Here is a 24,817-nt window from a genome sequence, read left to right as displayed (position 1 = left end):
CCCTTTCTCAATTGCCTTTTAAAACTGCAAGGTCTAGCCCACTAGATGCTTAAAAGTACAAAACTCACTGGGCCCAGAGCCTACGGCCACACCACACTGAATGCGCCTGATCTCGTCTGATCTCAGAAGCTAAGCAGTGTCGGGCCTAGTTAGTACCTGGATGGGAGACCGCCTGGGAATACCAGGTGCTGTAGGCTTTTTTGTACTCCAAGTTCAGGAAGTGAGCCATTTCTCAATTGCCTTTCAAAACTGCAAGGTCTAGCCGACTAGATGCTTAAAAGTACAAAACTCACAAGGCCCAGAGCCTACGGCCACACCACACTGAATGCGTCTGATCTCGGAAGCTAAGCAGTGTCGGGCCTCGTTAGTACCTGGATGGGAGACCGCCTGGGAATAACAGGTGCTGTAGGCTTTTTTGTGCTCCAAGTTCAGGAAGTGAGCCATTTCTCAATTGCCTTTCAAAACTGCAAGGTCTAGCTGACTAGATGCTTAAAAGTACAAAACTCACTAGGCCCAGAGCCTACGGCCACACCACACTGATTGTGCCCGATCTCGTCTGATCTCGGAAGCTAAGCAGTGTCGGGCCTCGTTAGTACCTGGATGGGAAACCACCTGGGAATACCAGGTGCTGTAGGCTTTTTTGTGCTCCAAGTTCAGGAAGTGAGCCATTTCACAATTGCCTTTCAAAACTGCAAGGTCTAGCCGACTAGATGCTTAAAAGTACAAAACTCACAAGGCCCAGAGCCTACGGCCACACCACACTGAATGCACCCGATCTCGTCTGATCTCGGAAGCTAAGCAGTGTCGGGCCTCGTTAGTACCTGGATGGGAGACCGCCTGGGAATACCAGGTGCTGTAGGCTTTTTTGTGCTCCAAGTTCAGGAAGTGAGCCATTTCTCAATTGCCTTTCAAAACTGCAAGGTCTAGCTGACTAGATGCTTAAAAGTACAAAACTCACTAGGCCCAGAGCCTACGGCCACACCACACTGATTGCGCCCGATCTCGTCTGATCTCGGAAGCTAAGCAGTGTCGGGCCTAGTTAGTACCTGGATGGGAGACCACCTGGGAATACCAGGTGCTGTAGGCTTTTTTGTGCTCCAAGTTCAGGAAGTGAGCCATTTCACAATTGCCTTTCAAAACTGCAAGGTCTAGCCGACTAGATGCTTAAAAGTACAAAACTCACAAGGCCCAGAGCCTACGGCCACACCACACTGAATGCGTCTGATCTCGGAAGCTAAGCAGTGTCGGGCCTCGTTAGTACCTGGATGGGAGACTGCCTGGGAATACCAGGTGCTGTAGGCTTTTTTGTGCTCCAAGTTCAGGAAGTGAGCCATTTCACAATTGCCTTTCAAAACTGCAAGGTCTAGCCGACTAGATGCTTAAAAGTACAAAACTCACTAGGCCCAGAGCCTACGGCCACACCACACTGAATGCGCCCGATCTCGGAAGCTAAGCAGGGTCGGGCCTAGTTAGTACCTGGATGGGAGACTGCCTGGGAATACCAGGTGCTGTAGGCTTTTTTGTGCTCCATGATTAGTAATTGCGCAACTTCTCAATTATTTTTCAAATTTGGTATGTTTCCAAAATAATTGTATACCGTTTTATAGCGGAAATGTTGGACAACATCATGAGGGCTGGAGCTACCTTTTTACATAGAATTAGCATACAGGTAGTGTGTTCATGGGTAATAAATCGACTTTCACATGTAATGCAGTACAGAGAATATTGAGTCCTTCAAGAGGCATGAAAGAAAACCATTATTGTGTTGATTGTTCTCTCCACCTCCCTGCAACAGACACAGGATGGATGAATTAAAGTTATCCTACCAGACATAGGAGTCCTGAATGGGCCCACCAGTCTTATATATCTCGCCTGATCGAGCCTGATCGAGCGATGAGCGTGGTATCATGTTGCAAGTGGCTGCATGGCTTAGCTTACTAAATGCAAATGCATAAGAGTAATATTCTTAGCATTCCTAGAGCCTATGGCCACACCACACTGAATGCACCCGATCTCGTCTGATCTCGGAAGTTAAGCAGTGTCAGGCCTAGTTAGTACCTGGATGGGAGACCGCCTGGGAATACCAGGTGCTGTAGGCTTTTTTGTGCTCCAAGTTCAGGAAGTGAGCCCTTTCTCAATTGCCTTTTAAAACTGCAAGGTCTAGCCGACTAGATGCTTAAAAGTACAAAACTCACAAGGCCCAGAGCCTACGGCCACACCACACTGAATGCGCCCAATCTCGGAAGCTAAGCAGTGTCGGGCCTCGTTAGTACCTGGATGGGAGACCGCCTGGGAATACCAGGTGCTGTAGGCTTTTTTGTGCTCCAAGTTCAGGAAGTGAGCCATTTCTCAATTGCCTTTCAAAACTGCAAGGTCTAGCTGACTAGATGCTTAAAAGTACAAAACTCACTAGGCCCAGAGCCTACGGCCACACCACACTGATTGCGCCCGATCTCGTCTGATCTCGGAAGCTAAGCAGTGTCGGGCCTAGTTAGTACCTGGATGGGAGACCACCTGGGAATACCAGGTGCTGTAGGCTTTTTTGTGCTCCAAGTTCAGGAAGTGAGCCATTTCACAATTGCCATTCAAAACTGCAAGGTCTAGCAGACTAGATGCTTAAAAGTACAAAACTCACAAGGCCCAGAGCCTACGGCCACACCACACTGAATGCGTCTGATCTCGGAAGCTAAGCAGTGTCGGGCCTCGTTAGTACCTGGATGGGAGACCGCCTGGGAATACCAGGTGCTGTAGGCTTTTTTGTGCTCCAAGTTCAGGAAGTGAGCCATTTCACAATTGCCTTTCAAAACTGCAAGGTCTAGCCGACTAGATGCTTAAAAGTACAAAACTCACTAGGCCCAGAGCCTACGGCCACACCACACTGAATGCGCCCGATCTCGGAAGCTAAGCAGGGTCGTGCCTAGTTAGTACCTGGATGGGAGACTGCCTGGGAATACCAGGTGCTGTAGGCTTTTTTGTGCTCCATGATTAGTAATTGCGCAACTTCTCAATTATTTTTCAAATTTGGTATGTTTCCAAAATAATTGTATCCCGTTTTATAGCGGAAATGTTGGACAACATCATGAGGGCTGGAGCTACCTTTTTACATAGAATTAGCAGACAGGTAGTGTGTTCATGGGTAATAAATCGACTTTCACATGTAATGCAGTACAGAGAATATTGAGTCCTTCAAGAGGCATGAAAGAAAACCATTATTGTGTTGATTGTTCTCTCCACCTCCCTGCAACAGACACAGGATGGATGAATTAAAGTTATCCTACCAGACATAGGAGTCCTGAATGGGCCCACCAGTCTTATATATCTCGCCTGATCGAGCCTGATCGAGCGATGAGCGTGGTATCATGTTGCAAGTGGCTGCATGGCTTAGCTTACTAAATGCAAATGCATAAGAGTAATATTCTTAGCATTCCTAGAGCCTACGGCCACACCACACTGAATGCACCCGATCTCGTCTGATCTCGGAAGTTAAGCAGTGTCAGGCCTAGTTAGTTCCTGGATGGGAGACCGCCTGGGAATACCAGGTGCTGTAGGCTTTTTTGTGCTCCAAGTTCAGGAAGTGAGCCCTTTCTCAATTGCCTTTTAAAACTGCAAGGTCTAGCCGACTAGATGCTTAAAAGTACAAAACTCACTAGGCCCAGAGCCTACGGCCACACCACACTGAATGCGCCTGATCTCGTCTGATCTCAGAAGCTAAGCAGTGTCGGGCCTAGTTAGTACCTGGATGGGAGACCGCCTGGGAATACCAGGTGCTGTAGGCTTTTTTGTACTCCAAGTTCAGGAAGTGAGCCATTTCTCAATTGCCTTTCAAAACTGCAAGGTCTAGCCGACTAGATGCTTAAAAGTACAAAACTCACAAGGCCCAGAGCCTACGGCCACACCACACTGAATGCGCCCGATCTCGTCTGATCTCGGAAGCTAAGCAGTGTCGGGCCTCGTTAGTACCTGGATGGGAGACCACCTGGGAATACCAGGTGCTGTAGGCTTTTTTGTGCTCCAAGTTCAGGAAGTGAGCCATTTCACAATTGCCTTTCAAAACTGTAAGGTCTAGCCGACTAGATGCTTAAAAGTACAAAACTCACAAGGCCCAGAGCCTACGGCCACACCACACTGAATGCGTCTGATCTCGGAAGCTAAGCAGTGTCGGGCCTCGTTAGTACCTGGATGGGAGACCACCTGGGAATACCAGGTGCTGTAGGCTTTTCTGTGCTCCAAGTTCAGGAAGTGAGCCATTTCACAATTGCCTTTCAAAACTGCAAGGTCTAGCCGACTAGATGCTTAAAAGTACAAAACTCACTAGGCCCAGAGCCTACGGCCACACCACACTGAATGCGCCTGATCTCGGAAGCTAAGCAGGGTCGGGCCTAGTTAGTACCTGGATGGGAGACTGCCTGGGAATACCAGGTGCTGTAGGCTTTTTTGTGCTCCATGATTAGTAATTGCGCAACTTCTCAATTATTTTTCAAATTTGGTATGTTTCCAAAATAATTGTATACCGTTTTATAGCGGAAATGTTGGACAACATCATGAGGGCTGGAGCTACCTTTTTACATAGAATTAGCATACAGGTAGTGTGTTCATGGGTAATAAATCGACTTTCACATGTAATGCAGTACAGAGAATATTGAGTCCTTCAAGAGGCATGAAAGAAAACCATTATTGTGTTGATTGTTCTCGCCACCTCCCTGCAACAGACACAGGATGGATGAATTAAAGTTATCCTACCAGACATAGGAGTCCTGAATGGGCCCACCAGTCTTATATATCTCGCCTGATCGAGCCTGATCGAGCGATGAGCGTGGTATCATGTTGCAAGTGGCTGCATGGCTTAGCTTACTAAATGCAAATGCATAAGAGTAATATTCTTAGCATTCCTAGAGCCTATGGCCACACCACACTGAATGCACCTGATCTCGGAAGTTAAGCAGTGTCAGGCCTAGTTAGTACCTGGATGGGAGACCGCCTGGGAATACCAGGTGCTGTAGGCTTTTTTGTGCTCCAAGTTCAGGAAGTGAGCCCTTTCTCAATTGCCTTTTAAAACTGCAAGGTCTAGCCGACTAGATGCTTAAAAGTACAAAACTCACTTGCCCAGAGCCTACGGCCACACCACACTGAATGCGCCTGATCTCGTCTGATCTTAGAAGCTAAGCAGTGTCGGGCCTAGTTAGTACCTGGATGGGAGACCGCCTGGGAATACCAGGTGCTGTAGGCTTTTTTGTACTCCAAGTTCAGGAAGTGAGCCATTTCACAATTGCCTTTCAAAACTGCAAGGTCTAGCCGACTAGATGCTTAAAAGTACAAAACTCACAAGGCCCAGAGCCTACGGCCACACCACACTGAATGCGCCTGATCTCGGAAGCTAAGCAGTGTAGGGCCTCGTTAGTACCTGGATGGGAGACCGCCTGGGAATACCAGGTGCTGTAGGCTTTTTTGTGCTCCAAGTTCAGGAAGTGAGCCATTTCACAATTGCCTTTCAAAACTGCAAGGTCTAGCCGACTAGATGCTTAAAAGTACAAAACTCACTAGGCCCAGAGCCTACGGCCACACCACACTGAATGCGCCCGATCTCGGAAGCTAAGCAGGGACGGGCCTAGTTAGTACCTGGATGGGAGACTGCCTGGGAATACCAGGTGCTGTAGGCTTTTTTGTGCTCCATGATTAGTAATTGCGCAACTTCTCAATTATTTTTCAAATTTGGTATGTTTCCAAAATAATTGTATCCCGTTTTATAGCGGAAATGTTGGACAACATCATGAGGGCTGGAGCTACCTTTTTACATAGAATTAGCATACAGGTAGTGTGTTCATGGGTAATAAATCGACTTTCACATGTAATGCAGTACAGAGAATATTGAGTCCTTCAAGAGGCATGAAAGAAAACCATTATTGTGTTGATTGTTCTCTCCACCTCCCTGCAACAGACACAGGATGGATGAATTAAAGTTATCCTACCAGACATAGGAGTCCTGAATGGGCCCACCAGTCTTATATATCTCGCCTGATCGAGCCTGATCGAGCGATGAGCGTGGTATCATGTTGCAAGTGGCTGCATGGCTTAGCTTACTAAATGCAAATGCATAAGAGTAATATTCTTAGCATTCCTAGAGCCTACGGCCACACCACACTGAATGCACCCGATCTCGTCTGATCTCGGAAGTTAAGCAGTGTCAGGCCTAGTTAGTACCTGGATGGGAGACCGCCTGGGAATACCAGGTGCTGTAGGCTTTTTTGTGCTCCAAGTTCAGGAAGTGAGCCCTTTCTCAATTGCCTTTTAAAACTGCAAGGTCTAGCCCACTAGATGCTTAAAAGTACAAAACTCACTGGGCCCAGAGCCTACGGCCACACCACACTGAATGCGCCTGATCTCGTCTGATCTCAGAAGCTAAGCAGTGTCGGGCCTAGTTAGTACCTGGATGGGAGACCGCCTGGGAATACCAGGTGCTGTAGGCTTTTTTGTACTCCAAGTTCAGGAAGTGAGCCATTTCTCAATTGCCTTTCAAAACTGCAAGGTCTAGCCGACTAGATGCTTAAAAGTACAAAACTCACAAGGCCCAGAGCCTACGGCCACACCACACTGAATGCGTCTGATCTCGGAAGCTAAGCAGTGTCGGGCCTCGTTAGTACCTGGATGGGAGACCGCCTGGGAATAACAGGTGCTGTAGGCTTTTTTGTGCTCCAAGTTCAGGAAGTGAGCCATTTCTCAATTGCCTTTCAAAACTGCAAGGTCTAGCTGACTAGATGCTTAAAAGTACAAAACTCACTAGGCCCAGAGCCTACGGCCACACCACACTGATTGTGCCCGATCTCGTCTGATCTCGGAAGCTAAGCAGTGTCGGGCCTCGTTAGTACCTGGATGGGAAACCACCTGGGAATACCAGGTGCTGTAGGCTTTTTTGTGCTCCAAGTTCAGGAAGTGAGCCATTTCACAATTGCCTTTCAAAACTGCAAGGTCTAGCCGACTAGATGCTTAAAAGTACAAAACTCACAAGGCCCAGAGCCTACGGCCACACCACACTGAATGCACCCGATCTCGTCTGATCTCGGAAGCTAAGCAGTGTCGGGCCTCGTTAGTACCTGGATCGGAGACCGCCTGGGAATACCAGGTGCTGTAGGCTTTTTTGTGCTCCAAGTTCAGGAAGTGAGCCATTTCTCAATTGCCTTTCAAAACTGCAAGGTCTAGCTGACTAGATGCTTAAAAGTACAAAACTCACTAGGCCCAGAGCCTACGGCCACACCACACTGATTGCGCCCGATCTCGTCTGATCTCGGAAGCTAAGCAGTGTCGGGCCTAGTTAGTACCTGGATGGGAGACCACCTGGGAATACCAGGTGCTGTAGGCTTTTTTGTGCTCCAAGTTCAGGAAGTGAGCCATTTCACAATTGCCTTTCAAAACTGCAAGGTCTAGCCGACTAGATGCTTAAAAGTACAAAACTCACAAGGCCCAGAGCCTACGGCCACACCACACTGAATGCGTCTGATCTCGGAAGCTAAGCAGTGTCGGGCCTCGTTAGTACCTGGATGGGAGACTGCCTGGGAATACCAGGTGCTGTAGGCTTTTTTGTGCTCCAAGTTCAGGAAGTGAGCCATTTCACAATTGCCTTTCAAAACTGCAAGGTCTAGCCGACTAGATGCTTAAAAGTACAAAACTCACTAGGCCCAGAGCCTACGGCCACACCACACTGAATGCGCCCGATCTCGGAAGCTAAGCAGGGTCGGGCCTAGTTAGTACCTGGATGGGAGACTGCCTGGGAATACCAGGTGCTGTAGGCTTTTTTGTGCTCCATGATTAGTAATTGCGCAACTTCTCAATTATTTTTCAAATTTGGTATGTTTCCAAAATAATTGTATACCGTTTTATAGCGGAAATGTTGGACAACATCATGAGGGCTGGAGCTACCTTTTTACATAGAATTAGCATACAGGTAGTGTGTTCATGGGTAATAAATCGACTTTCACATGTAATGCAGTACAGAGAATATTGAGTCCTTCAAGAGGCATGAAAGAAAACCATTATTGTGTTGATTGTTCTCTCCACCTCCCTGCAACAGACACAGGATGGATGAATTAAAGTTATCCTACCAGACATAGGAGTCCTGAATGGGCCCACCAGTCTTATATATCTCGCCTGATCGAGCCTGATCGAGCGATGAGCGTGGTATCATGTTGCAAGTGGCTGCATGGCTTAGCTTACTAAATGCAAATGCATAAGAGTAATATTCTTAGCATTCCTAGAGCCTATGGCCACACCACACTGAATGCACCCGATCTCGTCTGATCTCGGAAGTTAAGCAGTGTCAGGCCTAGTTAGTACCTGGATGGGAGACCGCCTGGGAATACCAGGTGCTGTAGGCTTTTTTGTGCTCCAAGTTCAGGAAGTGAGCCCTTTCTCAATTGCCTTTTAAAACTGCAAGGTCTAGCCGACTAGATGCTTAAAAGTACAAAACTCACAAGGCCCAGAGCCTACGGCCACACCACACTGAATGCGCCCAATCTCGGAAGCTAAGCAGTGTCGGGCCTCGTTAGTACCTGGATGGGAGACCGCCTGGGAATACCAGGTGCTGTAGGCTTTTTTGTGCTCCAAGTTCAGGAAGTGAGCCATTTCTCAATTGCCTTTCAAAACTGCAAGGTCTAGCTGACTAGATGCTTAAAAGTACAAAACTCACTAGGCCCAGAGCCTACGGCCACACCACACTGATTGCGCCCGATCTCGTCTGATCTCGGAAGCTAAGCAGTGTCGGGCCTAGTTAGTACCTGGATGGGAGACCACCTGGGAATACCAGGTGCTGTAGGCTTTTTTGTGCTCCAAGTTCAGGAAGTGAGCCATTTCACAATTGCCATTCAAAACTGCAAGGTCTAGCAGACTAGATGCTTAAAAGTACAAAACTCACAAGGCCCAGAGCCTACGGCCACACCACACTGAATGCGTCTGATCTCGGAAGCTAAGCAGTGTCGGGCCTCGTTAGTACCTGGATGGGAGACCGCCTGGGAATACCAGGTGCTGTAGGCTTTTTTGTGCTCCAAGTTCAGGAAGTGAGCCATTTCACAATTGCCTTTCAAAACTGCAAGGTCTAGCCGACTAGATGCTTAAAAGTACAAAACTCACTAGGCCCAGAGCCTACGGCCACACCACACTGAATGCGCCCGATCTCGGAAGCTAAGCAGGGTCGTGCCTAGTTAGTACCTGGATGGGAGACTGCCTGGGAATACCAGGTGCTGTAGGCTTTTTTGTGCTCCATGATTAGTAATTGCGCAACTTCTCAATTATTTTTCAAATTTGGTATGTTTCCAAAATAATTGTATCCCGTTTTATAGCGGAAATGTTGGACAACATCATGAGGGCTGGAGCTACCTTTTTACATAGAATTAGCAGACAGGTAGTGTGTTCATGGGTAATAAATCGACTTTCACATGTAATGCAGTACAGAGAATATTGAGTCCTTCAAGAGGCATGAAAGAAAACCATTATTGTGTTGATTGTTCTCTCCACCTCCCTGCAACAGACACAGGATGGATGAATTAAAGTTATCCTACCAGACATAGGAGTCCTGAATGGGCCCACCAGTCTTATATATCTCGCCTGATCGAGCCTGATCGAGCGATGAGCGTGGTATCATGTTGCAAGTGGCTGCATGGCTTAGCTTACTAAATGCAAATGCATAAGAGTAATATTCTTAGCATTCCTAGAGCCTACGGCCACACCACACTGAATGCACCCGATCTCGTCTGATCTCGGAAGTTAAGCAGTGTCAGGCCTAGTTAGTTCCTGGATGGGAGACCGCCTGGGAATACCAGGTGCTGTAGGCTTTTTTGTGCTCCAAGTTCAGGAAGTGAGCCCTTTCTCAATTGCCTTTTAAAACTGCAAGGTCTAGCCGACTAGATGCTTAAAAGTACAAAACTCACTAGGCCCAGAGCCTACGGCCACACCACACTGAATGCGCCTGATCTCGTCTGATCTCAGAAGCTAAGCAGTGTCGGGCCTAGTTAGTACCTGGATGGGAGACCGCCTGGGAATACCAGGTGCTGTAGGCTTTTTTGTACTCCAAGTTCAGGAAGTGAGCCATTTCTCAATTGCCTTTCAAAACTGCAAGGTCTAGCCGACTAGATGCTTAAAAGTACAAAACTCACAAGGCCCAGAGCCTACGGCCACACCACACTGAATGCGCCCGATCTCGTCTGATCTCGGAAGCTAAGCAGTGTCGGGCCTCGTTAGTACCTGGATGGGAGACCACCTGGGAATACCAGGTGCTGTAGGCTTTTTTGTGCTCCAAGTTCAGGAAGTGAGCCATTTCACAATTGCCTTTCAAAACTGTAAGGTCTAGCCGACTAGATGCTTAAAAGTACAAAACTCACAAGGCCCAGAGCCTACGGCCACACCACACTGAATGCGTCTGATCTCGGAAGCTAAGCAGTGTCGGGCCTCGTTAGTACCTGGATGGGAGACCACCTGGGAATACCAGGTGCTGTAGGCTTTTCTGTGCTCCAAGTTCAGGAAGTGAGCCATTTCACAATTGCCTTTCAAAACTGCAAGGTCTAGCCGACTAGATGCTTAAAAGTACAAAACTCACTAGGCCCAGAGCCTACGGCCACACCACACTGAATGCGCCTGATCTCGGAAGCTAAGCAGGGTCGGGCCTAGTTAGTACCTGGATGGGAGACTGCCTGGGAATACCAGGTGCTGTAGGCTTTTTTGTGCTCCATGATTAGTAATTGCGCAACTTCTCAATTATTTTTCAAATTTGGTATGTTTCCAAAATAATTGTATACCGTTTTATAGCGGAAATGTTGGACAACATCATGAGGGCTGGAGCTACCTTTTTACATAGAATTAGCATACAGGTAGTGTGTTCATGGGTAATAAATCGACTTTCACATGTAATGCAGTACAGAGAATATTGAGTCCTTCAAGAGGCATGAAAGAAAACCATTATTGTGTTGATTGTTCTCGCCACCTCCCTGCAACAGACACAGGATGGATGAATTAAAGTTATCCTACCAGACATAGGAGTCCTGAATGGGCCCACCAGTCTTATATATCTCGCCTGATCGAGCCTGATCGAGCGATGAGCGTGGTATCATGTTGCAAGTGGCTGCATGGCTTAGCTTACTAAATGCAAATGCATAAGAGTAATATTCTTAGCATTCCTAGAGCCTATGGCCACACCACACTGAATGCACCTGATCTCGGAAGTTAAGCAGTGTCAGGCCTAGTTAGTACCTGGATGGGAGACCGCCTGGGAATACCAGGTGCTGTAGGCTTTTTTGTGCTCCAAGTTCAGGAAGTGAGCCCTTTCTCAATTGCCTTTTAAAACTGCAAGGTCTAGCCGACTAGATGCTTAAAAGTACAAAACTCACTAGGCCCAGAGCCTACGGCCACACCACACTGAATGCGCCTGATCTCGTCTGATCTTAGAAGCTAAGCAGTGTCGGGCCTAGTTAGTACCTGGATGGGAGACCGCCTGGGAATACCAGGTGCTGTAGGCTTTTTTGTACTCCAAGTTCAGGAAGTGAGCCATTTCACAATTGCCTTTCAAAACTGCAAGGTCTAGCCGACTAGATGCTTAAAAGTACAAAACTCACAAGGCCCAGAGCCTACGGCCACACCACACTGAATGCGCCTGATCTCGGAAGCTAAGCAGTGTAGGGCCTCGTTAGTACCTGGATGGGAGACCGCCTGGGAATACCAGGTGCTGTAGGCTTTTTTGTGCTCCAAGTTCAGGAAGTGAGCCATTTCACAATTGCCTTTCAAAACTGCAAGGTCTAGCCGACTAGATGCTTAAAAGTACAAAACTCACTAGGCCCAGAGCCTACGGCCACACCACACTGAATGCGCCCGATCTCGGAAGCTAAGCAGGGACGGGCCTAGTTAGTACCTGGATGGGAGACTGCCTGGGAATACCAGGTGCTGTAGGCTTTTTTGTGCTCCATGATTAGTAATTGCGCAACTTCTCAATTATTTTTCAAATTTGGTATGTTTCCAAAATAATTGTATCCCGTTTTATAGCGGAAATGTTGGACAACATCATGAGGGCTGGAGCTACCTTTTTACATAGAATTAGCATACAGGTAGTGTGTTCATGGGTAATAAATCGACTTTCACATGTAATGCAGTACAGAGAATATTGAGTCCTTCAAGAGGCATGAAAGAAAACCATTATTGTGTTGATTGTTCTCTCCACCTCCCTGCAACAGACACAGGATGGATGAATTAAAGTTATCCTACCAGACATAGGAGTCCTGAATGGGCCCACCAGTCTTATATATCTCGCCTGATCGAGCCTGATCGAGCGATGAGCGTGGTATCATGTTGCAAGTGGCTGCATGGCTTAGCTTACTAAATGCAAATGCATAAGAGTAATATTCTTAGCATTCCTAGAGCCTACGGCCACACCACACTGAATGCACCCGATCTCGTCTGATCTCGGAAGTTAAGCAGTGTCAGGCCTAGTTAGTACCTGGATGGGAGACCGCCTGGGAATACCAGGTGCTGTAGGCTTTTTTGTGCTCCAAGTTCAGGAAGTGAGCCCTTTCTCAATTGCCTTTTAAAACTGCAAGGTCTAGCCGACTAGATGCTTAAAAGTACAAAACTCACAAGGCCCAGAGCCTACGGCCACACCACACTGAATGCGCCCGATCTCGTCTGATCTCGGAAGCTAAGCAGTGTCGGGCCTCGTTAGTACCTGGATGGGAGACCGCCTCGGAATACCAGGTGCTGTAGGCTTTTTTGTGCTCCAAGTTCAGGAAGTGAGCCATTTCTCAATTGCCTTTCAAAACTGCAAGGTCTAGCTGACTAGATGCTTAAAAGTACAAAACTCACTAGGCCCAGAGACTACGGACACACCACACTGATTGCGCCCGATCTCGTCTGATCTCGGCAGCTAAGCAGTGTCGGGCCTAGTTAGTACCTGGATGGGAGACCACCTGGGAATACCAGGTGCTGTAGGCTTTTTTGTGCTCCAAGTTCAGGAAGTGAGCCATTTCACAATTGCCTTTCAAAACTGCAAGGTCTAGCCGACTAGATGCTTAAAAGTACAAAACTCACTAGGCCCAGAGCCTACGGCCACACCACACTGAATGCGCCCGATCTCGGAAGCTAAGCAGGGTTGGGCCTAGTTAGTACCTGGATGGGACACTGCCTGGGAATACCAGGTGCTGTAGGCTTTTTTGTGCTCCATGATTAGTAATTGCGCAACTTCTCAATTATTTTTCAAATTTGGTATGTTTCCAAAATAATTGTATCCCGTTTTATAGCGGAAATGTTGGACAACATCATGAGGGCTGGAGCTACCTTTTTACATAGAATTAGCATACAGGTAGTGTGTTCATGGGTAATAAATCGACTTTCACATGTAATGCAGTACAGAGAATATTGAGTCCTTCAAGAGGCATGAAAGAAAACCATTATTGTGTTGATTGTTCTCTCCACCTCCCTGCAACAGACACAGGATGGATGAATTAAAGTTATCCTACCAGACATAGGAGTCCTGAATGGGCCCACCAGTCTTATATATCTCGCCTGATCGAGCCTGATCGAGCGATGAGCGTGGTATCATGTTGCAAGTGGCTGCATGGCTTAGCTTACTAAATGCAAATGCATAAGAGTAATATTCTTAGCATTCCTAGAGCCTACGGCCACACCACACTGAATGCACCCGATCTCGTCTGATCTCGGAAGTTAAGCAGTGTCAGGCCTAGTTAGTACCTGGATGGGAGACCGCCTGGGAATACCAGGTGCTGTAGGCTTTTTTGTGCTCCAAGTTCAGGAAGTGAGCCCTTTCTCAATTGCCTTTTAAAACTGCAAGGTCTAGCCCACTAGATGCTTAAAAGTACAAAACTCACTGGGCCCAGAGCCTACGGCCACACCACACTGAATGCGCCTGATCTCGTCTGATCTCAGAAGCTAAGCAGTGTCGGGCCTAGTTAGTACCTGGATGGGAGACCGCCTGGGAATACCAGGTGCTGTAGGCTTTTTTGTACTCCAAGTTCAGGAAGTGAGCCATTTCTCAATTGCCTTTCAAAACTGCAAGGTCTAGCCGACTAGATGCTTAAAAGTACAAAACTCACAAGGCCCAGAGCCTACGGCCACACCACACTGAATGCGTCTGATCTCGGAAGCTAAGCAGTGTCGGGCCTCGTTAGTACCTGGATGGGAGACCGCCTGGGAATAACAGGTGCTGTAGGCTTTTTTGTGCTCCAAGTTCAGGAAGTGAGCCATTTCTCAATTGCCTTTCAAAACTGCAAGGTCTAGCTGACTAGATGCTTAAAAGTACAAAACTCACTAGGCCCAGAGCCTACGGCCACACCACACTGATTGTGCCCGATCTCGTCTGATCTCGGAAGCTAAGCAGTGTCGGGCCTAGTTAGTACCTGGATGGGAAACCACCTGGGAATACCAGGTGCTGTAGGCTTTTTTGTGCTCCAAGTTCAGGAAGTGAGCCATTTCACAATTGCCTTTCAAAACTGCAAGGTCTAGCCGACTAGATGCTTAAAAGTACAAAACTCACAAGGCCCAGAGCCTACGGCCACACCACACTGATTGCGCCCGATCTCGTCTGATCTCGGAAGCTAAGCAGTGTCGGGCCTCGTTAGTACCTGGATGGGAGACCGCCTGGGAATACCAGGTGCTGTAGGCTTTTTTGTGCTCCAAGTTCAGGAAGTGAGCCATTTCACAATTGCCTTTCAAAACTGCAAGGTCTAGCCGACTAGATGCTTAAAAGTACAAAACTCACAAGGCCCAGAGCCTACGGCCACACCACACTGAATGCGTCTGATCTCGGAAGCTAAGCAGTGTAGGGCCTTGTTAGTACCTGGATGGGAGACTGCCTGGGAATACCAGGTGCTGTAGGCTTTTTTGTGCTCCAAGTTCAGGAAGTGAGCCATTTCACAATTGCCTTTCAAAACTGCAAGGTCTAGCCGACTAGATGCTTAAAAGTACAAAACTCACTAGGCCCAGAGCCTACGGCCACACCACACTGAATGCGCCCGATCTCGGAAGCTAAGCAGGGTCGGGCCTAGTTAGTACCTGGATGGGAGACTGCCTGGGAATACCAGGTGCTGTAGGCTTTTTTGTGCTCCATGATTAGTAATTGCGCAACTTCTCAATTATTTTTCAAATTTGGTATGTTTCCAAAATAATTGTATACCGTTTTATAGCGGAAATGTTGGACAACATCATGAGGGCTGGAGCTACCTTTTTACATAGAATTAGCATACAGGTAGTGTGTTCATGGGTAATAAATCGACTTTCACATGTAATGCAGTACAGAGAATATTGAGTCCTTCAAGAGGCATGAAAGAAAACCATTATTGTGTTGATTGTTCTCTCCACCTCCCTGCAACAGACACAGGATGGATGAATTAAAGTTATCCTACCAGACATAGGAGTCCTGAATGGGCCCACCAGTCTTATATATCTCGCCTGATCGAGCCTGATCGAGCGATGAGCGTGGTATCATGTTGCAAGTGGCTGCATGGCTTAGCTTACTAAATGCAAATGCATAAGAGTAATATTCTTAGCATTCCTAGAGCCTATGGCCACACCACACTGAATGCACCTGATCTCGTCTGATCTCGGAAGTTAAGCAGTGTCAGGCCTAGTTAGTACCTGGATGGGAGACCGCCTGGGAATACCAGGTGCTGTAGGCTTTTTTGTGCTCCAAGTTCAGGAAGTGAGCCCTTTCTCAATTGCCTTTTAAAACTGCAAGGTCTAGCCGACTAGATGCTTAAAAGTACAAAACTCACAAGGCCCAGAGCCTACGGCCACACCACACTGAATGCGCCCAATCTCGGAAGCTAAGCAGTGTCGGGCCTCGTTAGTACCTGGATGGGAGACCGCCTGGGAATACCAGGTGCTGTAGGCTTTTTTGTGCTCCAAGTTCAGGAAGTGAGCCATTTCTCAATTGCCTTTCAAAACTGCAAGGTCTAGCTGACTAGATGCTTAAAAGTACAAAACTCACTAGGCCCAGAGCCTACGGCCACACCACACTGATTGCGCCCGATCTCGTCTGATCTCGGAAGCTAAGCAGTGTCGGGCCTAGTTAGTACCTGGATGGGAGACCACCTGGGAATACCAGGTGCTGTAGGCTTTTTTGTGCTCCAAGTTCAGGAAGTGAGCCATTTCACAATTGCCATTCAAAACTGCAAGGTCTAGCCGACTAGATGCTTAAAAGTACAAAACTCACAAGGCCCAGAGCCTACGGCCACACCACACTGAATGCGCCCAATCTCGGAAGCTAAGCAGTGTCGGGCCTCGTTAGTACCTGGATGGGAGACCGCCTGGGAATACCAGGTGCTGTAGGCTTTTTTGTGCTCCAAGTTCAGGAAGTGAGCCATTTCTCAATTGCCTTTCAAAACTGCAAGGTCTAGCTGACTAGATGCTTAAAAGTACAAAACTCACTAGGCCCAGAGCCTACGGCCACACCACACTGATTGCGCCCGATCTCGTCTGATCTCGGAAGCTAAGCAGTGTCGGGCCTAGTTAGTACCTGGATGGGAGACCACCTGGGAATACCAGGTGCTGTAGGCTTTTTTGTGCTCCAAGTTCAGGAAGTGAGCCATTTCACAATTGCCATTCAAAACTGCAAGGTCTAGCCGACTAGATGCTTAAAAGTACAAAACTCACAAGGCCCAGAGCCTACGGCCACACCACACTGAATGCGTCTGATCTCGGAAGCTAAGCAGTGTCGGGCCTCGTTAGTACCTGGATGGGAGACTGCCTGGGAATACCAGGTGCTGTAGGCTTTTTTGTGCTCCAAGTTCAGGAAGTGAGCCATTTCACAATTGCCTTTCAAAACTGCAAGGTCTAGCCGACTAGATGCTTAAAAGTACAAAACTCACTAGGCCCAGAGCCTACGGCCACACCACACTGAATGCGCCCGATCTCGGAAGCTAAGCAGGGTCGTGCCTAGTTAGTACCTGGATGGGAGACTGCCTGGGAATACCAGGTGCTGTAGGCTTTTTTGTGCTCCATGATTAGTAATTGCGCAACTTCTCAATTATTTTTCAAATTTGGTATGTTTCCAAAATAATTGTATCCCGTTTTATAGCGGAAATGTTGGACAACATCATGAGGGCTGGAGCTACCTTTTTACATAGAATTAGCAGACAGGTAGTGTGTTCATGGGTAATAAATCGACTTTCACATGTAATGCAGTACAGAGAATATTGAGTCCTTCAAGAGGCATGAAAGAAAACCATTATTGTGTTGATTGTTCTCTCCACCTCCCTGCAACAGACACAGGATGGATGAATTAAAGTTATCCTACCAGACATAGGAGTCCTGAATGGGCCCACCAGTCTTATATATCTCGCCTGATCGAGCCTGATCGAGCGATGAGCGTGGTATCATGTTGCAAGTGGCTGCATGGCTTAGCTTACTAAATGCAAATGCATAAGAGTAATATTCTTAGCATTCCTAGAGCCTACGGCCACACCACACTGAATGCACCCGATCTCGTCTGATCTCGGAAGTTAAGCAGTGTCAGGCCTAGTTAGTTCCTGGATGGGAGACCGCCTGGGAATACCAGGTGCTGTAGGCTTTTTTGTGCTCCAAGTTCAGGAAGTGAGCCCTTTCTCAATTGCCTTTTAAAACTGCAAGGTCTAGCCGACTAGATGCTTAAAAGTACAAAACTCACTAGGCCCAGAGCCTACGGCCACACCACACTGAATGCGCCTGATCTCGTCTGATCTCAGAAGCTAAGCAGTGTCGGGCCTAGTTAGTACCTGGATGGGAGACCGCCTGGGAATACCAGGTGCTGTAGGCTTTTTTGTACTCCAAGTTCAGGAAGTGAGCCATTTCTCAATTGCCTTTCAAAACTGCAAGGTCTAGCCGACTAGATGCTTAAAAGTACAAAACTCACAAGGCCCAGAGCCTACGGCCGCACCACACTGAATGCGCCCGATCTCGTCTGATCTCGGAAGCTAAGCAGTGTCGGGCCTCGTTAGTACCTGGATGGGAGACCACCTGGGAATACCAGGTGCTGTAGGCTTTTCTGTGCTCCAAGTTCAGGAAGTGAGCCATTTCACAATTGCCTTTCAAAACTGCAAGGTCTAGCCGACTAGATGCTTAAAAGTACAAAACTCACTAGGCCCAGAGCCTACGGCCACACCACACTGAATGCGCCTGATCTCGGAAGCTAAGCAGGGTCGGGCCTAGTTAGTACCTGGATGGGAGACTGCCTGGGAATACCAGGTGCTGTAGGCTTTTTTGTGCTCCATGATTAGTAATTGCGCAACTTCTCAATTATTTTTCAAATTTGGTATGTTTCCAAAATAATTGTATACCGTTTTATAGCGGAAATGTTGGACAACATCATGAGGGCTGGAGCTACCTTTTTACATAGAATTAGCATACAGGTAGTGTGTTCATGGGTAATAAATCGACTTTCACATGTAATGCAGTACAGAGAATATTGAGTCCTTCAAGAGGCATGAAAGAAAACCATTATTGTGTTGATTGTTCTCGCCACCTCCCTGCAACAGACACAGGATGGATGAATTAAAGTTATCCTACCAGACATAGGAGTCCTGAATGGGCCCACCAGTCTTATATATCTCGCCTGATCGAGCCTGATCGAGCGATGAGCGTGGTATCATGTTGCAAGTGGCTGCATGGCTTAGCTTACTAAATGCAAATGCATAAGAGTAATATTCTTAGCATTCCTAGAGCCTATGGCCACACCACACTGAATGCACCTGATCTCGGAAGTTAAGCAGTGTCAGGCCTAGTTAGTACCTGGATGGGAGACCGCCTGGGAATACCAGGTGCTGTAGGCTTTTTTGTACTCCAAGTTCAGGAAGTGAGCCATTTCACAATTGCCTTTTAAAACTGCAAGGTCTAGCCGACTAGATGCTTAAAAGTACAAAACTCACTAGGCCCAGAGCCTACGGCCACACCACACTGAATGCGCCTGATCTCGTCTGATCTTAGAAGCTAAGCAGTGTCGGGCCTAGTTAGTACCTGGATGGGAGACCGCCTGGGAATACCAGGTGCTGTAGGCTTTTTTGTACTCCAAGTTCAGGAAGTGAGCCATTTCACAATTGCCTTTCAAAACTGCAAGGTCTAGCCGACTAGATGCTTAAAAGTACAAAACTCACAAGGCCCAGAGCCTACGGCCACACCACACTGAATGCGCCTGATCTCGGAAGCTAAGCAGTGTAGGGCCTCGTTAGTACCTGGATGGGAGACCGCCTGGGAATACCAGGTGCTGTAGGCTTTTTTGTGCTCCAAGTTCAGGAAGTGAGCCATTTCACAATTGCCTTTCAAAACTGCAAGGTCTAGCCGACTAGATGCTTAAAAGTACAAAACTCACTAGGCCCAGAGCCTACGGCCACACCACACTGAATGCGCCCGATCTCGGAAGCTAAGCAGGGACGGGCCTAGTTAGTACCTGGATGGGAGACTGCCTGGGAATACCAGGTGCTGTAGGCTTTTTTGTGCTCCATGATTAGTAATTGCGCAACTTCTCAATTATTTTTCAAATTTGGTATGTTTCCAAAATAATTGTATCCCGTTTTATAGCGGAAATGTTGGACAACATCATGAGGGCTGGAGCTACCTTTTTACATAGAATTAGCATACAGGTAGTGTGTTCATGGGTAATAAATCGACTTTCACATGTAATGCAGTACAGAGAATATTGAGTCCTTCAAGAGGCATGAAAGAAAACCATTATTGTGTTGATTGTTCTCTCCACCTCCCTGCAACAGACACAGGATGGATGAATTAAAGTTATCCTACCAGACATAGGAGTCCTGAATGGGCCCACCAGTCTTATATATCTCGCCTGATCGAGCCTGATCGAGCGATGAGCGTGGTATCATGTTGCAAGTGGCTGCATGGCTTAGCTTACTAAATGCAAATGCATAAGAGTAATATTCTTAGCATTCCTAGAGCCTACGGCCACACCACACTGAATGCACCCGATCTCGTCTGATCTCGGAAGTTAAGCAGTGTCAGGCCTAGTTAGTACCTGGATGGGAGACCGCCTGGGAATACCAGGTGCTGTAGGCTTTTTTGTGCTCCAAGTTCAGGAAGTGAGCCCTTTCTCAATTGCCTTTTAAAACTGCAAGGTCTAGCCGACTAGATGCTTAAAAGTACAAAACTCACAAGGCCCAGAGCCTACGGCCACACCACACTGAATGCGCCCGATCTCGTCTGATCTCGGAAGCTAAGCAGTGTCGGGCCTTGTTAGTACCTGGATGGGAGACCGCCTCGGAATACCAGGTGCTGTAGGCTTTTTTGTGCTCCAAGTTCAGGAAGTGAGCCATTTCTCAATTGCCTTTCAAAACTGCAAGGTCTAGCTGACTAGATGCTTAAAAGTACAAAACTCACTAGGCCCAGAGACTACGGACACACCACACTGATTGCGCCCGATCTCATCTGATCTCGGCAGCTAAGCAGTGTCGGGCCTAGTTAGTACCTGGATGGGAGACCACCTGGGAATACCAGGTGCTGTAGGCTTTTTTGTGCTCCAAGTTCAGGAAGTGAGCCATTTCACAATTGCCTTTCAAAACTGCAAGGTCTAGCCGACTAGATGCTTAAAAGTACAAAACTCACTAGGCCCAGAGCCTACGGCCACACCACACTGAATGCGCCCAGGAAGCTAAGCAGGGTCGGGCCTAGTTAGTACCTGGATGGGAGACTGCCTGGGAATACCAGGTGCTGTAGGCTTTTTTGTGCTCCATGATTAGTAATTGCGCAACTTCTCAATTATTTTTCAAATTTGGTATGTTTCCAAAATAATTGTATCCCGTTTTATAGCGGAAATGTTGGACAACATCATGAGGGCTGGAGCTACCTTTTTACATAGAATTAGCATACAGGTAGTGTGTTCATGGGTAATAAATCGACTTTCACATGTAATGCAGTACAGAGAATATTGAGTCCTTCAAGAGGCATGAAAGAAACCCATTATTGTGTTGATTGTTCTCTCCACCTCCCTGCAACAGACACAGGATGGATGAATTAAAGTTATCCTACCAGACATAGGAGTCCTGAATGGGCCCACCAGTCTTATATATCTCGCCTGATCGAGCCTGATCGAGCGATGAGCGTGGTATCATGTTGCAAGTGGCTGCATGGCTTAGCTTACTAAATGCAAATGCATAAGAGTAATATTCTTAGCATTCCTAGAGCCTACGGCCACACCACACTGAATGCACCCGATCTCGTCTGATCTCGGAAGTTAAGCAGTGTCAGGCCTAGTTAGTACCTGGATGGGAGACCGCCTGGGAATACCAGGTGCTGTAGGCTTTTTTGTGCTCCAAGTTCAGGAAGTGAGCCCTTTCTCAATTGCCTTTTAAAACTGCAAGGTCTAGCCCACTAGATGCTTAAAAGTACAAAACTCACTGGGCCCAGAGCCTACGGCCACACCACACTGAATGCGCCTGATCTCGTCTGATCTCAGAAGCTAAGCAGTGTTGGGCCTAGTTAGTACCTGGATGGGAGACCGCCTGGGAATACCAGGTGCTGTAGGCTTTTTTGTACTCCAAGTTCAGGAAGTGAGCCATTTCTCAATTGCCTTTCAAAACTGCAAGGTCTAGCCGACTAGATGCTTAAAAGTACAAAACTCACAAGGCCCAGAGCCTACGGCCACACCACACTGAATGCGTCTGATCTCGGAAGCTAAGCAGTGTCGGGCCTCGTTAGTACCTGGATGGGAGACCGCCTGGGAATAACAGGTGCTGTAGGCTTTTTTGTGCTCCAAGTTCAGGAAGTGAGCCATTTCTCAATTGCCTTTCAAAACTGCAAGGTCTAGCTGACTAGATGCTTAAAAGTACAAAACTCACTAGGCCCAGAGCCTACGGCCACACCACACTGATTGTGCCCGATCTCGTCTGATCTCGGAAGCTAAGCAGTGTCGGGCCTAGTTAGTACCTGGATGGGAAACCACCTGGGAATACCAGGTGCTGTAGGCTTTTTTGTGCTCCAAGTTCAGGAAGTGAGCCATTTCACAATTGCCTTTCAAAACTGCAAGGTCTAGCCGACTAGATGCTTAAAAGTACAAAACTCACAAGGCCCAGAGCCTACGGCCACACCACACTGAATGCACCCGATCTCGTCTGATCTCGGAAGCTAAGCAGTGTCGGGCCTCGTTAGTACCTGGATGGGAGACCGCCTGGGAATACCAGGTGCTGTAGGCTTTTTTGTGCTCCAAGTTCAGGAAGTGAGCCATTTCTCAATTGCCTTTCAAAACTGCAAGGTCTAGCTGACTAGATGCTTAAAAGTACAAAACTCACTAGGCCCAGAGCCTACGGCCACACCACACTGAATGCGCCCGATCTCGGAAGCTAAGCAGGGTCGGGCCTAGTTAGTACCTGGATGGGAGACTGCCTGGGAATACCAGGTGCTGTAGGCTTTTTTGTGCTCCATGATTAGTAATTGCGCAACTTCTCAATTATTTTTCAAATTTGGTATGTTTCCAAAATAATTGTATACCGTTTTATAGCGGAAATGTTGGACAACATCATGAGGGCTGGAGCTACCTTTTTACATAGAATTAGCATACAGGTAGTGTGTTCATGGGTAATAAATCGACTTTCACATGTAATGCAGTACAGAGAATATTGAGTCCTTCAAGAGGCATGAAAGAAAACCATTATTGTGTTGATTGTTCTCGCCACCTCCCTGCAACAGACACAGGATGGATGAATTAAAGTTATCCTACCAGACATAGGAGTCCTGAATGGGCCCACCAGTCTTATATATCTCGCCTGATCGAGCCTGATCGAGCGATGAGCGTGGTATCATGTTGCAAGTGGCTGCATGGCTTAGCTTACTAAATGCAAATGCATAAGAGTAATATTCTTAGCATTCCTAGAGCCTATGGCCACACCACACTGAATGCACCTGATCTCGGAAGTTAAGCAGTGTCAGGCCTAGTTAGTACCTGGATGGGAGACCGCCTGGGAATACCAGGTGCTGTAGGCTTTTTTGTACTCCAAGTTCAGGAAGTGAGCCATTTCACAATTGCCTTTTAAAACTGCAAGGTCTAGCCGACTAGATGCTTAAAAGTACAAAACTCACTAGGCCCAGAGCCTACGGCCACACCACACTGAATGCGCCTGATCTCGTCTGATCTTAGAAGCTACGCAGTGTCGGGCCTAGTTAGTACCTGGATGGGAGACCGCCTGGGAATACCAGGTGCTGTAGGCTTTTTTGTACTCCAAGTTCAGGAAGTGAGCCATTTCACAATTGCCTTTCAAAACTGCAAGGTCTAGCCGACTAGATGCTTAAAAGTACAAAACTCACAAGGCCCAGAGCCTACGGCCACACCACACTGAATGCGCCTGATCTCGGAAGCTAAGCAGTGTAGGGCCTCGTTAGTACCTGGATGGGAGACCGCCTGGGAATACCAGGTGCTGTAGGCTTTTTTGTGCTCCAAGTTCAGGAAGTGAGCCATTTCACAATTGCCTTTCAAAACTGCAAGGTCTAGCCGACTAGATGCTTAAAAGTACAAAACTCACTAGGCCCAGAGCCTACGGCCACACCACACTGAATGCGCCCGATCTCGGAAGCTAAGCAGGGACGGGCATAGTTAGTACCTGGATGGGAGACTGCCTGGGAATACCAGGTGCTGTAGGCTTTTTTGTGCTCCATGATTAGTAATTGCGCAACTTCTCAATTATTTTTCAAATTTGGTATGTTTCCAAAATAATTGTATCCCGTTTTATAGCGGAAATGTTGGACAACATCATGAGGGCTGGAGCTACCTTTTTACATAGAATTAGCATACAGGTAGTGTGTTCATGGGTAATAAATCGACTTTCACATGTAATGCAGTACAGAGAATATTGAGTCCTTCAAGAGGCATGAAAGAAAACCATTATTGTGTTGATTGTTCTCTCCACCTCCCTGCAACAGACACAGGATGGATGAATTAAAGTTATCCTACCAGACATAGGAGTCCTGAATGGGCCCACCAGTCTTATATATCTCGCCTGATCGAGCCTGATCGAGCGATGAGCGTGGTATCATGTTGCAAGTGGCTGCATGGCTTAGCTTACTAAATGCAAATGCATAAGAGTAATATTCTTAGCATTCCTAGAGCCTACGGCCACACCACACTGAATGCACCCGATCTCGTCTGATCTCGGAAGTTAAGCAGTGTCAGGCCTAGTTAGTACCTGGATGGGAGACCGCCTGGGAATACCAGGTGCTGTAGGCTTTTTTGTGCTCCAAGTTCAGGAAGTGAGCCCTTTCTCAATTGCCTTTTAAAACTGCAAGGTCTAGCCGACTAGATGCTTAAAAGTACAAAACTCACAAGGCCCAGAGCCTACGGCCACACCACACTGAATGCGCCCGATCTCGTCTGATCTCGGAAGCTAAGCAGTGTCGGGCCTCGTTAGTACCTGAATGGGAGACCGCCTCGGAATACCAGGTGCTGTAGGCTTTTTTGTGCTCCAAGTTCAGGAAGTGAGCCATTTCTCAATTGCCTTTCAAAACTGCAAGGTCTAGCTGACTAGATGCTTAAAAGTACAAAACTCACTAGGCCCAGAGACTACGGACACACCACACTGATTGCGCCCGATCTCGTCTGATCTCGGCAGCTAAGCAGTGTCGGGCCTAGTTAGTACCTGGATGGGAGACCACCTGGGAATACCAGGTGCTGTAGGCTTTTTTGTGCTCCAAGTTCAGGAAGTGAGCCATTTCACAATTGCCTTTCAAAACTGCAAGGTCTATCCGACTAGATGCTTAAAAGTACAAAACTCACTAGGCCCAGAGCCTACGGCCACACCACACTGAATGCGCCCAGGAAGCTAAGCAGGGTCGGGCCTAGTTAGTACCTGGATGGGAGACTGCCTGG

The 24,817-nt window shown here is 47.6% G+C and overlaps 46 non-coding genes and 41 pseudogenes across 46 annotated transcripts; all 87 read left to right on the top strand.

Moving 5' to 3' along the window:
- Window positions 1-78: 78 nt before the first annotated feature.
- Window positions 79-197, top strand: LOC138455452 (5S ribosomal RNA). The gene has a single exon (XR_011261999.1). It is a non-coding gene; the product is annotated as a 5S ribosomal RNA (ribosomal RNA).
- A 106-nt stretch (window positions 198-303) lies between these two features.
- LOC138458716 (5S ribosomal RNA) lies at window positions 304-412 on the top strand (annotated as a pseudogene).
- Window positions 413-518: 106 nt separating this feature from the next.
- On the top strand, window positions 519-637 carry LOC138454062 (5S ribosomal RNA). The gene has a single exon (XR_011260755.1). It is a non-coding gene; the product is annotated as a 5S ribosomal RNA (ribosomal RNA).
- A 106-nt stretch (window positions 638-743) lies between these two features.
- LOC138458951 (5S ribosomal RNA) lies at window positions 744-862 on the top strand. The gene has a single exon (XR_011262508.1). It is a non-coding gene; the product is annotated as a 5S ribosomal RNA (ribosomal RNA).
- Window positions 863-968: 106 nt separating this feature from the next.
- On the top strand, window positions 969-1,087 carry LOC138460530 (5S ribosomal RNA). The gene has a single exon (XR_011263215.1). It is a non-coding gene; the product is annotated as a 5S ribosomal RNA (ribosomal RNA).
- A 106-nt stretch (window positions 1,088-1,193) lies between these two features.
- Window positions 1,194-1,302, top strand: LOC138458870 (5S ribosomal RNA; annotated as a pseudogene).
- A 106-nt stretch (window positions 1,303-1,408) lies between these two features.
- LOC138457074 (5S ribosomal RNA) lies at window positions 1,409-1,517 on the top strand (annotated as a pseudogene).
- A 463-nt stretch (window positions 1,518-1,980) lies between these two features.
- On the top strand, window positions 1,981-2,099 carry LOC138462641 (5S ribosomal RNA). Its single transcript, XR_011265235.1, has one exon. It is a non-coding gene; the product is annotated as a 5S ribosomal RNA (ribosomal RNA).
- A 106-nt stretch (window positions 2,100-2,205) lies between these two features.
- Window positions 2,206-2,314, top strand: LOC138457755 (5S ribosomal RNA; annotated as a pseudogene).
- A 106-nt stretch (window positions 2,315-2,420) lies between these two features.
- On the top strand, window positions 2,421-2,539 carry LOC138460529 (5S ribosomal RNA). The gene has a single exon (XR_011263214.1). It is a non-coding gene; the product is annotated as a 5S ribosomal RNA (ribosomal RNA).
- Window positions 2,540-2,645: 106 nt separating this feature from the next.
- Window positions 2,646-2,754, top strand: LOC138457964 (5S ribosomal RNA; annotated as a pseudogene).
- A 106-nt stretch (window positions 2,755-2,860) lies between these two features.
- On the top strand, window positions 2,861-2,969 carry LOC138458942 (5S ribosomal RNA; annotated as a pseudogene).
- Window positions 2,970-3,432: 463 nt separating this feature from the next.
- Window positions 3,433-3,551, top strand: LOC138464962 (5S ribosomal RNA). Its single transcript, XR_011267537.1, has one exon. It is a non-coding gene; the product is annotated as a 5S ribosomal RNA (ribosomal RNA).
- A 106-nt stretch (window positions 3,552-3,657) lies between these two features.
- LOC138455440 (5S ribosomal RNA) lies at window positions 3,658-3,776 on the top strand. The gene has a single exon (XR_011261998.1). It is a non-coding gene; the product is annotated as a 5S ribosomal RNA (ribosomal RNA).
- Window positions 3,777-3,882: 106 nt separating this feature from the next.
- On the top strand, window positions 3,883-4,001 carry LOC138461827 (5S ribosomal RNA). Its single transcript, XR_011264434.1, has one exon. It is a non-coding gene; the product is annotated as a 5S ribosomal RNA (ribosomal RNA).
- A 106-nt stretch (window positions 4,002-4,107) lies between these two features.
- LOC138457834 (5S ribosomal RNA) lies at window positions 4,108-4,216 on the top strand (annotated as a pseudogene).
- Window positions 4,217-4,322: 106 nt separating this feature from the next.
- On the top strand, window positions 4,323-4,431 carry LOC138458050 (5S ribosomal RNA; annotated as a pseudogene).
- A 463-nt stretch (window positions 4,432-4,894) lies between these two features.
- Window positions 4,895-5,003, top strand: LOC138456539 (5S ribosomal RNA; annotated as a pseudogene).
- A 105-nt stretch (window positions 5,004-5,108) lies between these two features.
- Window positions 5,109-5,227, top strand: LOC138462969 (5S ribosomal RNA). Its single transcript, XR_011265556.1, has one exon. It is a non-coding gene; the product is annotated as a 5S ribosomal RNA (ribosomal RNA).
- A 106-nt stretch (window positions 5,228-5,333) lies between these two features.
- On the top strand, window positions 5,334-5,442 carry LOC138456356 (5S ribosomal RNA; annotated as a pseudogene).
- Window positions 5,443-5,548: 106 nt separating this feature from the next.
- LOC138457773 (5S ribosomal RNA) lies at window positions 5,549-5,657 on the top strand (annotated as a pseudogene).
- Window positions 5,658-6,120: 463 nt separating this feature from the next.
- Window positions 6,121-6,239, top strand: LOC138461470 (5S ribosomal RNA). The gene has a single exon (XR_011264085.1). It is a non-coding gene; the product is annotated as a 5S ribosomal RNA (ribosomal RNA).
- A 106-nt stretch (window positions 6,240-6,345) lies between these two features.
- Window positions 6,346-6,464, top strand: LOC138455428 (5S ribosomal RNA). Its single transcript, XR_011261997.1, has one exon. It is a non-coding gene; the product is annotated as a 5S ribosomal RNA (ribosomal RNA).
- Window positions 6,465-6,570: 106 nt separating this feature from the next.
- On the top strand, window positions 6,571-6,679 carry LOC138458715 (5S ribosomal RNA; annotated as a pseudogene).
- Window positions 6,680-6,785: 106 nt separating this feature from the next.
- On the top strand, window positions 6,786-6,904 carry LOC138454060 (5S ribosomal RNA). The gene has a single exon (XR_011260753.1). It is a non-coding gene; the product is annotated as a 5S ribosomal RNA (ribosomal RNA).
- Window positions 6,905-7,010: 106 nt separating this feature from the next.
- LOC138454051 (5S ribosomal RNA) lies at window positions 7,011-7,129 on the top strand. The gene has a single exon (XR_011260745.1). It is a non-coding gene; the product is annotated as a 5S ribosomal RNA (ribosomal RNA).
- A 106-nt stretch (window positions 7,130-7,235) lies between these two features.
- LOC138460528 (5S ribosomal RNA) lies at window positions 7,236-7,354 on the top strand. The gene has a single exon (XR_011263213.1). It is a non-coding gene; the product is annotated as a 5S ribosomal RNA (ribosomal RNA).
- A 106-nt stretch (window positions 7,355-7,460) lies between these two features.
- On the top strand, window positions 7,461-7,569 carry LOC138458869 (5S ribosomal RNA; annotated as a pseudogene).
- A 106-nt stretch (window positions 7,570-7,675) lies between these two features.
- On the top strand, window positions 7,676-7,784 carry LOC138457073 (5S ribosomal RNA; annotated as a pseudogene).
- Window positions 7,785-8,247: 463 nt separating this feature from the next.
- Window positions 8,248-8,366, top strand: LOC138462640 (5S ribosomal RNA). The gene has a single exon (XR_011265234.1). It is a non-coding gene; the product is annotated as a 5S ribosomal RNA (ribosomal RNA).
- A 106-nt stretch (window positions 8,367-8,472) lies between these two features.
- On the top strand, window positions 8,473-8,581 carry LOC138457754 (5S ribosomal RNA; annotated as a pseudogene).
- Window positions 8,582-8,687: 106 nt separating this feature from the next.
- LOC138460527 (5S ribosomal RNA) lies at window positions 8,688-8,806 on the top strand. The gene has a single exon (XR_011263212.1). It is a non-coding gene; the product is annotated as a 5S ribosomal RNA (ribosomal RNA).
- Window positions 8,807-8,912: 106 nt separating this feature from the next.
- On the top strand, window positions 8,913-9,021 carry LOC138457963 (5S ribosomal RNA; annotated as a pseudogene).
- A 106-nt stretch (window positions 9,022-9,127) lies between these two features.
- LOC138458941 (5S ribosomal RNA) lies at window positions 9,128-9,236 on the top strand (annotated as a pseudogene).
- A 463-nt stretch (window positions 9,237-9,699) lies between these two features.
- Window positions 9,700-9,818, top strand: LOC138464959 (5S ribosomal RNA). Its single transcript, XR_011267535.1, has one exon. It is a non-coding gene; the product is annotated as a 5S ribosomal RNA (ribosomal RNA).
- Window positions 9,819-9,924: 106 nt separating this feature from the next.
- Window positions 9,925-10,043, top strand: LOC138455416 (5S ribosomal RNA). Its single transcript, XR_011261996.1, has one exon. It is a non-coding gene; the product is annotated as a 5S ribosomal RNA (ribosomal RNA).
- A 106-nt stretch (window positions 10,044-10,149) lies between these two features.
- Window positions 10,150-10,268, top strand: LOC138461826 (5S ribosomal RNA). Its single transcript, XR_011264432.1, has one exon. It is a non-coding gene; the product is annotated as a 5S ribosomal RNA (ribosomal RNA).
- A 106-nt stretch (window positions 10,269-10,374) lies between these two features.
- LOC138457833 (5S ribosomal RNA) lies at window positions 10,375-10,483 on the top strand (annotated as a pseudogene).
- Window positions 10,484-10,589: 106 nt separating this feature from the next.
- On the top strand, window positions 10,590-10,698 carry LOC138458049 (5S ribosomal RNA; annotated as a pseudogene).
- A 463-nt stretch (window positions 10,699-11,161) lies between these two features.
- LOC138456538 (5S ribosomal RNA) lies at window positions 11,162-11,270 on the top strand (annotated as a pseudogene).
- A 106-nt stretch (window positions 11,271-11,376) lies between these two features.
- On the top strand, window positions 11,377-11,495 carry LOC138462968 (5S ribosomal RNA). Its single transcript, XR_011265555.1, has one exon. It is a non-coding gene; the product is annotated as a 5S ribosomal RNA (ribosomal RNA).
- A 106-nt stretch (window positions 11,496-11,601) lies between these two features.
- Window positions 11,602-11,710, top strand: LOC138456355 (5S ribosomal RNA; annotated as a pseudogene).
- Window positions 11,711-11,816: 106 nt separating this feature from the next.
- Window positions 11,817-11,925, top strand: LOC138457772 (5S ribosomal RNA; annotated as a pseudogene).
- A 463-nt stretch (window positions 11,926-12,388) lies between these two features.
- Window positions 12,389-12,507, top strand: LOC138461468 (5S ribosomal RNA). The gene has a single exon (XR_011264084.1). It is a non-coding gene; the product is annotated as a 5S ribosomal RNA (ribosomal RNA).
- Window positions 12,508-12,613: 106 nt separating this feature from the next.
- LOC138464709 (5S ribosomal RNA) lies at window positions 12,614-12,732 on the top strand. Its single transcript, XR_011267286.1, has one exon. It is a non-coding gene; the product is annotated as a 5S ribosomal RNA (ribosomal RNA).
- A 106-nt stretch (window positions 12,733-12,838) lies between these two features.
- LOC138454933 (5S ribosomal RNA) lies at window positions 12,839-12,957 on the top strand. The gene has a single exon (XR_011261589.1). It is a non-coding gene; the product is annotated as a 5S ribosomal RNA (ribosomal RNA).
- A 106-nt stretch (window positions 12,958-13,063) lies between these two features.
- Window positions 13,064-13,172, top strand: LOC138457670 (5S ribosomal RNA; annotated as a pseudogene).
- Window positions 13,173-13,635: 463 nt separating this feature from the next.
- On the top strand, window positions 13,636-13,754 carry LOC138461467 (5S ribosomal RNA). Its single transcript, XR_011264083.1, has one exon. It is a non-coding gene; the product is annotated as a 5S ribosomal RNA (ribosomal RNA).
- Window positions 13,755-13,860: 106 nt separating this feature from the next.
- Window positions 13,861-13,979, top strand: LOC138455404 (5S ribosomal RNA). The gene has a single exon (XR_011261994.1). It is a non-coding gene; the product is annotated as a 5S ribosomal RNA (ribosomal RNA).
- Window positions 13,980-14,085: 106 nt separating this feature from the next.
- LOC138458714 (5S ribosomal RNA) lies at window positions 14,086-14,194 on the top strand (annotated as a pseudogene).
- Window positions 14,195-14,300: 106 nt separating this feature from the next.
- LOC138463530 (5S ribosomal RNA) lies at window positions 14,301-14,419 on the top strand. Its single transcript, XR_011266117.1, has one exon. It is a non-coding gene; the product is annotated as a 5S ribosomal RNA (ribosomal RNA).
- A 106-nt stretch (window positions 14,420-14,525) lies between these two features.
- On the top strand, window positions 14,526-14,644 carry LOC138463002 (5S ribosomal RNA). The gene has a single exon (XR_011265589.1). It is a non-coding gene; the product is annotated as a 5S ribosomal RNA (ribosomal RNA).
- Window positions 14,645-14,750: 106 nt separating this feature from the next.
- On the top strand, window positions 14,751-14,859 carry LOC138458221 (5S ribosomal RNA; annotated as a pseudogene).
- Window positions 14,860-14,965: 106 nt separating this feature from the next.
- Window positions 14,966-15,074, top strand: LOC138457072 (5S ribosomal RNA; annotated as a pseudogene).
- A 463-nt stretch (window positions 15,075-15,537) lies between these two features.
- Window positions 15,538-15,656, top strand: LOC138464644 (5S ribosomal RNA). Its single transcript, XR_011267222.1, has one exon. It is a non-coding gene; the product is annotated as a 5S ribosomal RNA (ribosomal RNA).
- Window positions 15,657-15,762: 106 nt separating this feature from the next.
- LOC138457752 (5S ribosomal RNA) lies at window positions 15,763-15,871 on the top strand (annotated as a pseudogene).
- Window positions 15,872-15,977: 106 nt separating this feature from the next.
- LOC138460526 (5S ribosomal RNA) lies at window positions 15,978-16,096 on the top strand. Its single transcript, XR_011263211.1, has one exon. It is a non-coding gene; the product is annotated as a 5S ribosomal RNA (ribosomal RNA).
- Window positions 16,097-16,202: 106 nt separating this feature from the next.
- LOC138457751 (5S ribosomal RNA) lies at window positions 16,203-16,311 on the top strand (annotated as a pseudogene).
- A 106-nt stretch (window positions 16,312-16,417) lies between these two features.
- Window positions 16,418-16,536, top strand: LOC138460525 (5S ribosomal RNA). The gene has a single exon (XR_011263210.1). It is a non-coding gene; the product is annotated as a 5S ribosomal RNA (ribosomal RNA).
- A 106-nt stretch (window positions 16,537-16,642) lies between these two features.
- On the top strand, window positions 16,643-16,751 carry LOC138458868 (5S ribosomal RNA; annotated as a pseudogene).
- Window positions 16,752-16,857: 106 nt separating this feature from the next.
- LOC138458940 (5S ribosomal RNA) lies at window positions 16,858-16,966 on the top strand (annotated as a pseudogene).
- A 463-nt stretch (window positions 16,967-17,429) lies between these two features.
- LOC138464958 (5S ribosomal RNA) lies at window positions 17,430-17,548 on the top strand. The gene has a single exon (XR_011267534.1). It is a non-coding gene; the product is annotated as a 5S ribosomal RNA (ribosomal RNA).
- Window positions 17,549-17,654: 106 nt separating this feature from the next.
- On the top strand, window positions 17,655-17,773 carry LOC138455393 (5S ribosomal RNA). Its single transcript, XR_011261993.1, has one exon. It is a non-coding gene; the product is annotated as a 5S ribosomal RNA (ribosomal RNA).
- A 106-nt stretch (window positions 17,774-17,879) lies between these two features.
- On the top strand, window positions 17,880-17,998 carry LOC138463838 (5S ribosomal RNA). Its single transcript, XR_011266423.1, has one exon. It is a non-coding gene; the product is annotated as a 5S ribosomal RNA (ribosomal RNA).
- A 106-nt stretch (window positions 17,999-18,104) lies between these two features.
- On the top strand, window positions 18,105-18,213 carry LOC138458048 (5S ribosomal RNA; annotated as a pseudogene).
- Window positions 18,214-18,676: 463 nt separating this feature from the next.
- On the top strand, window positions 18,677-18,785 carry LOC138456537 (5S ribosomal RNA; annotated as a pseudogene).
- Window positions 18,786-18,891: 106 nt separating this feature from the next.
- LOC138462967 (5S ribosomal RNA) lies at window positions 18,892-19,010 on the top strand. The gene has a single exon (XR_011265554.1). It is a non-coding gene; the product is annotated as a 5S ribosomal RNA (ribosomal RNA).
- A 106-nt stretch (window positions 19,011-19,116) lies between these two features.
- Window positions 19,117-19,225, top strand: LOC138456354 (5S ribosomal RNA; annotated as a pseudogene).
- Window positions 19,226-19,331: 106 nt separating this feature from the next.
- On the top strand, window positions 19,332-19,440 carry LOC138457771 (5S ribosomal RNA; annotated as a pseudogene).
- A 463-nt stretch (window positions 19,441-19,903) lies between these two features.
- Window positions 19,904-20,022, top strand: LOC138461466 (5S ribosomal RNA). Its single transcript, XR_011264082.1, has one exon. It is a non-coding gene; the product is annotated as a 5S ribosomal RNA (ribosomal RNA).
- Window positions 20,023-20,128: 106 nt separating this feature from the next.
- On the top strand, window positions 20,129-20,247 carry LOC138463383 (5S ribosomal RNA). Its single transcript, XR_011265970.1, has one exon. It is a non-coding gene; the product is annotated as a 5S ribosomal RNA (ribosomal RNA).
- Window positions 20,248-20,353: 106 nt separating this feature from the next.
- Window positions 20,354-20,472, top strand: LOC138454605 (5S ribosomal RNA). The gene has a single exon (XR_011261274.1). It is a non-coding gene; the product is annotated as a 5S ribosomal RNA (ribosomal RNA).
- Window positions 20,473-20,578: 106 nt separating this feature from the next.
- LOC138459623 (5S ribosomal RNA) lies at window positions 20,579-20,682 on the top strand (annotated as a pseudogene).
- Window positions 20,683-21,145: 463 nt separating this feature from the next.
- LOC138461465 (5S ribosomal RNA) lies at window positions 21,146-21,264 on the top strand. The gene has a single exon (XR_011264081.1). It is a non-coding gene; the product is annotated as a 5S ribosomal RNA (ribosomal RNA).
- A 106-nt stretch (window positions 21,265-21,370) lies between these two features.
- LOC138457891 (5S ribosomal RNA) lies at window positions 21,371-21,489 on the top strand. Its single transcript, XR_011262320.1, has one exon. It is a non-coding gene; the product is annotated as a 5S ribosomal RNA (ribosomal RNA).
- A 106-nt stretch (window positions 21,490-21,595) lies between these two features.
- LOC138458712 (5S ribosomal RNA) lies at window positions 21,596-21,704 on the top strand (annotated as a pseudogene).
- Window positions 21,705-21,810: 106 nt separating this feature from the next.
- LOC138463529 (5S ribosomal RNA) lies at window positions 21,811-21,929 on the top strand. The gene has a single exon (XR_011266116.1). It is a non-coding gene; the product is annotated as a 5S ribosomal RNA (ribosomal RNA).
- Window positions 21,930-22,035: 106 nt separating this feature from the next.
- Window positions 22,036-22,154, top strand: LOC138458939 (5S ribosomal RNA). Its single transcript, XR_011262506.1, has one exon. It is a non-coding gene; the product is annotated as a 5S ribosomal RNA (ribosomal RNA).
- A 106-nt stretch (window positions 22,155-22,260) lies between these two features.
- Window positions 22,261-22,369, top strand: LOC138457070 (5S ribosomal RNA; annotated as a pseudogene).
- A 463-nt stretch (window positions 22,370-22,832) lies between these two features.
- Window positions 22,833-22,941, top strand: LOC138456536 (5S ribosomal RNA; annotated as a pseudogene).
- A 106-nt stretch (window positions 22,942-23,047) lies between these two features.
- Window positions 23,048-23,166, top strand: LOC138454630 (5S ribosomal RNA). The gene has a single exon (XR_011261298.1). It is a non-coding gene; the product is annotated as a 5S ribosomal RNA (ribosomal RNA).
- A 106-nt stretch (window positions 23,167-23,272) lies between these two features.
- LOC138456353 (5S ribosomal RNA) lies at window positions 23,273-23,381 on the top strand (annotated as a pseudogene).
- A 106-nt stretch (window positions 23,382-23,487) lies between these two features.
- On the top strand, window positions 23,488-23,596 carry LOC138459138 (5S ribosomal RNA; annotated as a pseudogene).
- A 463-nt stretch (window positions 23,597-24,059) lies between these two features.
- On the top strand, window positions 24,060-24,178 carry LOC138461464 (5S ribosomal RNA). The gene has a single exon (XR_011264080.1). It is a non-coding gene; the product is annotated as a 5S ribosomal RNA (ribosomal RNA).
- A 106-nt stretch (window positions 24,179-24,284) lies between these two features.
- Window positions 24,285-24,403, top strand: LOC138454019 (5S ribosomal RNA). Its single transcript, XR_011260715.1, has one exon. It is a non-coding gene; the product is annotated as a 5S ribosomal RNA (ribosomal RNA).
- A 106-nt stretch (window positions 24,404-24,509) lies between these two features.
- Window positions 24,510-24,628, top strand: LOC138454932 (5S ribosomal RNA). The gene has a single exon (XR_011261588.1). It is a non-coding gene; the product is annotated as a 5S ribosomal RNA (ribosomal RNA).
- Window positions 24,629-24,734: 106 nt separating this feature from the next.
- Window positions 24,735-24,817, top strand: part of LOC138459622 (5S ribosomal RNA) — a 104-nt pseudogene continuing 21 nt past the window's right edge.

Source organism: Ambystoma mexicanum, chromosome 4p, assembly GCF_040938575.1.
Source record: "Ambystoma mexicanum isolate Mex_15411 chromosome 4p, UKY_AmexF1_1, whole genome shotgun sequence".
Classification (NCBI taxonomy): domain Eukaryota; kingdom Metazoa; phylum Chordata; class Amphibia; order Caudata; family Ambystomatidae; genus Ambystoma; species Ambystoma mexicanum.
This window is presented reverse-complemented; position numbering and strand designations above follow the sequence as displayed.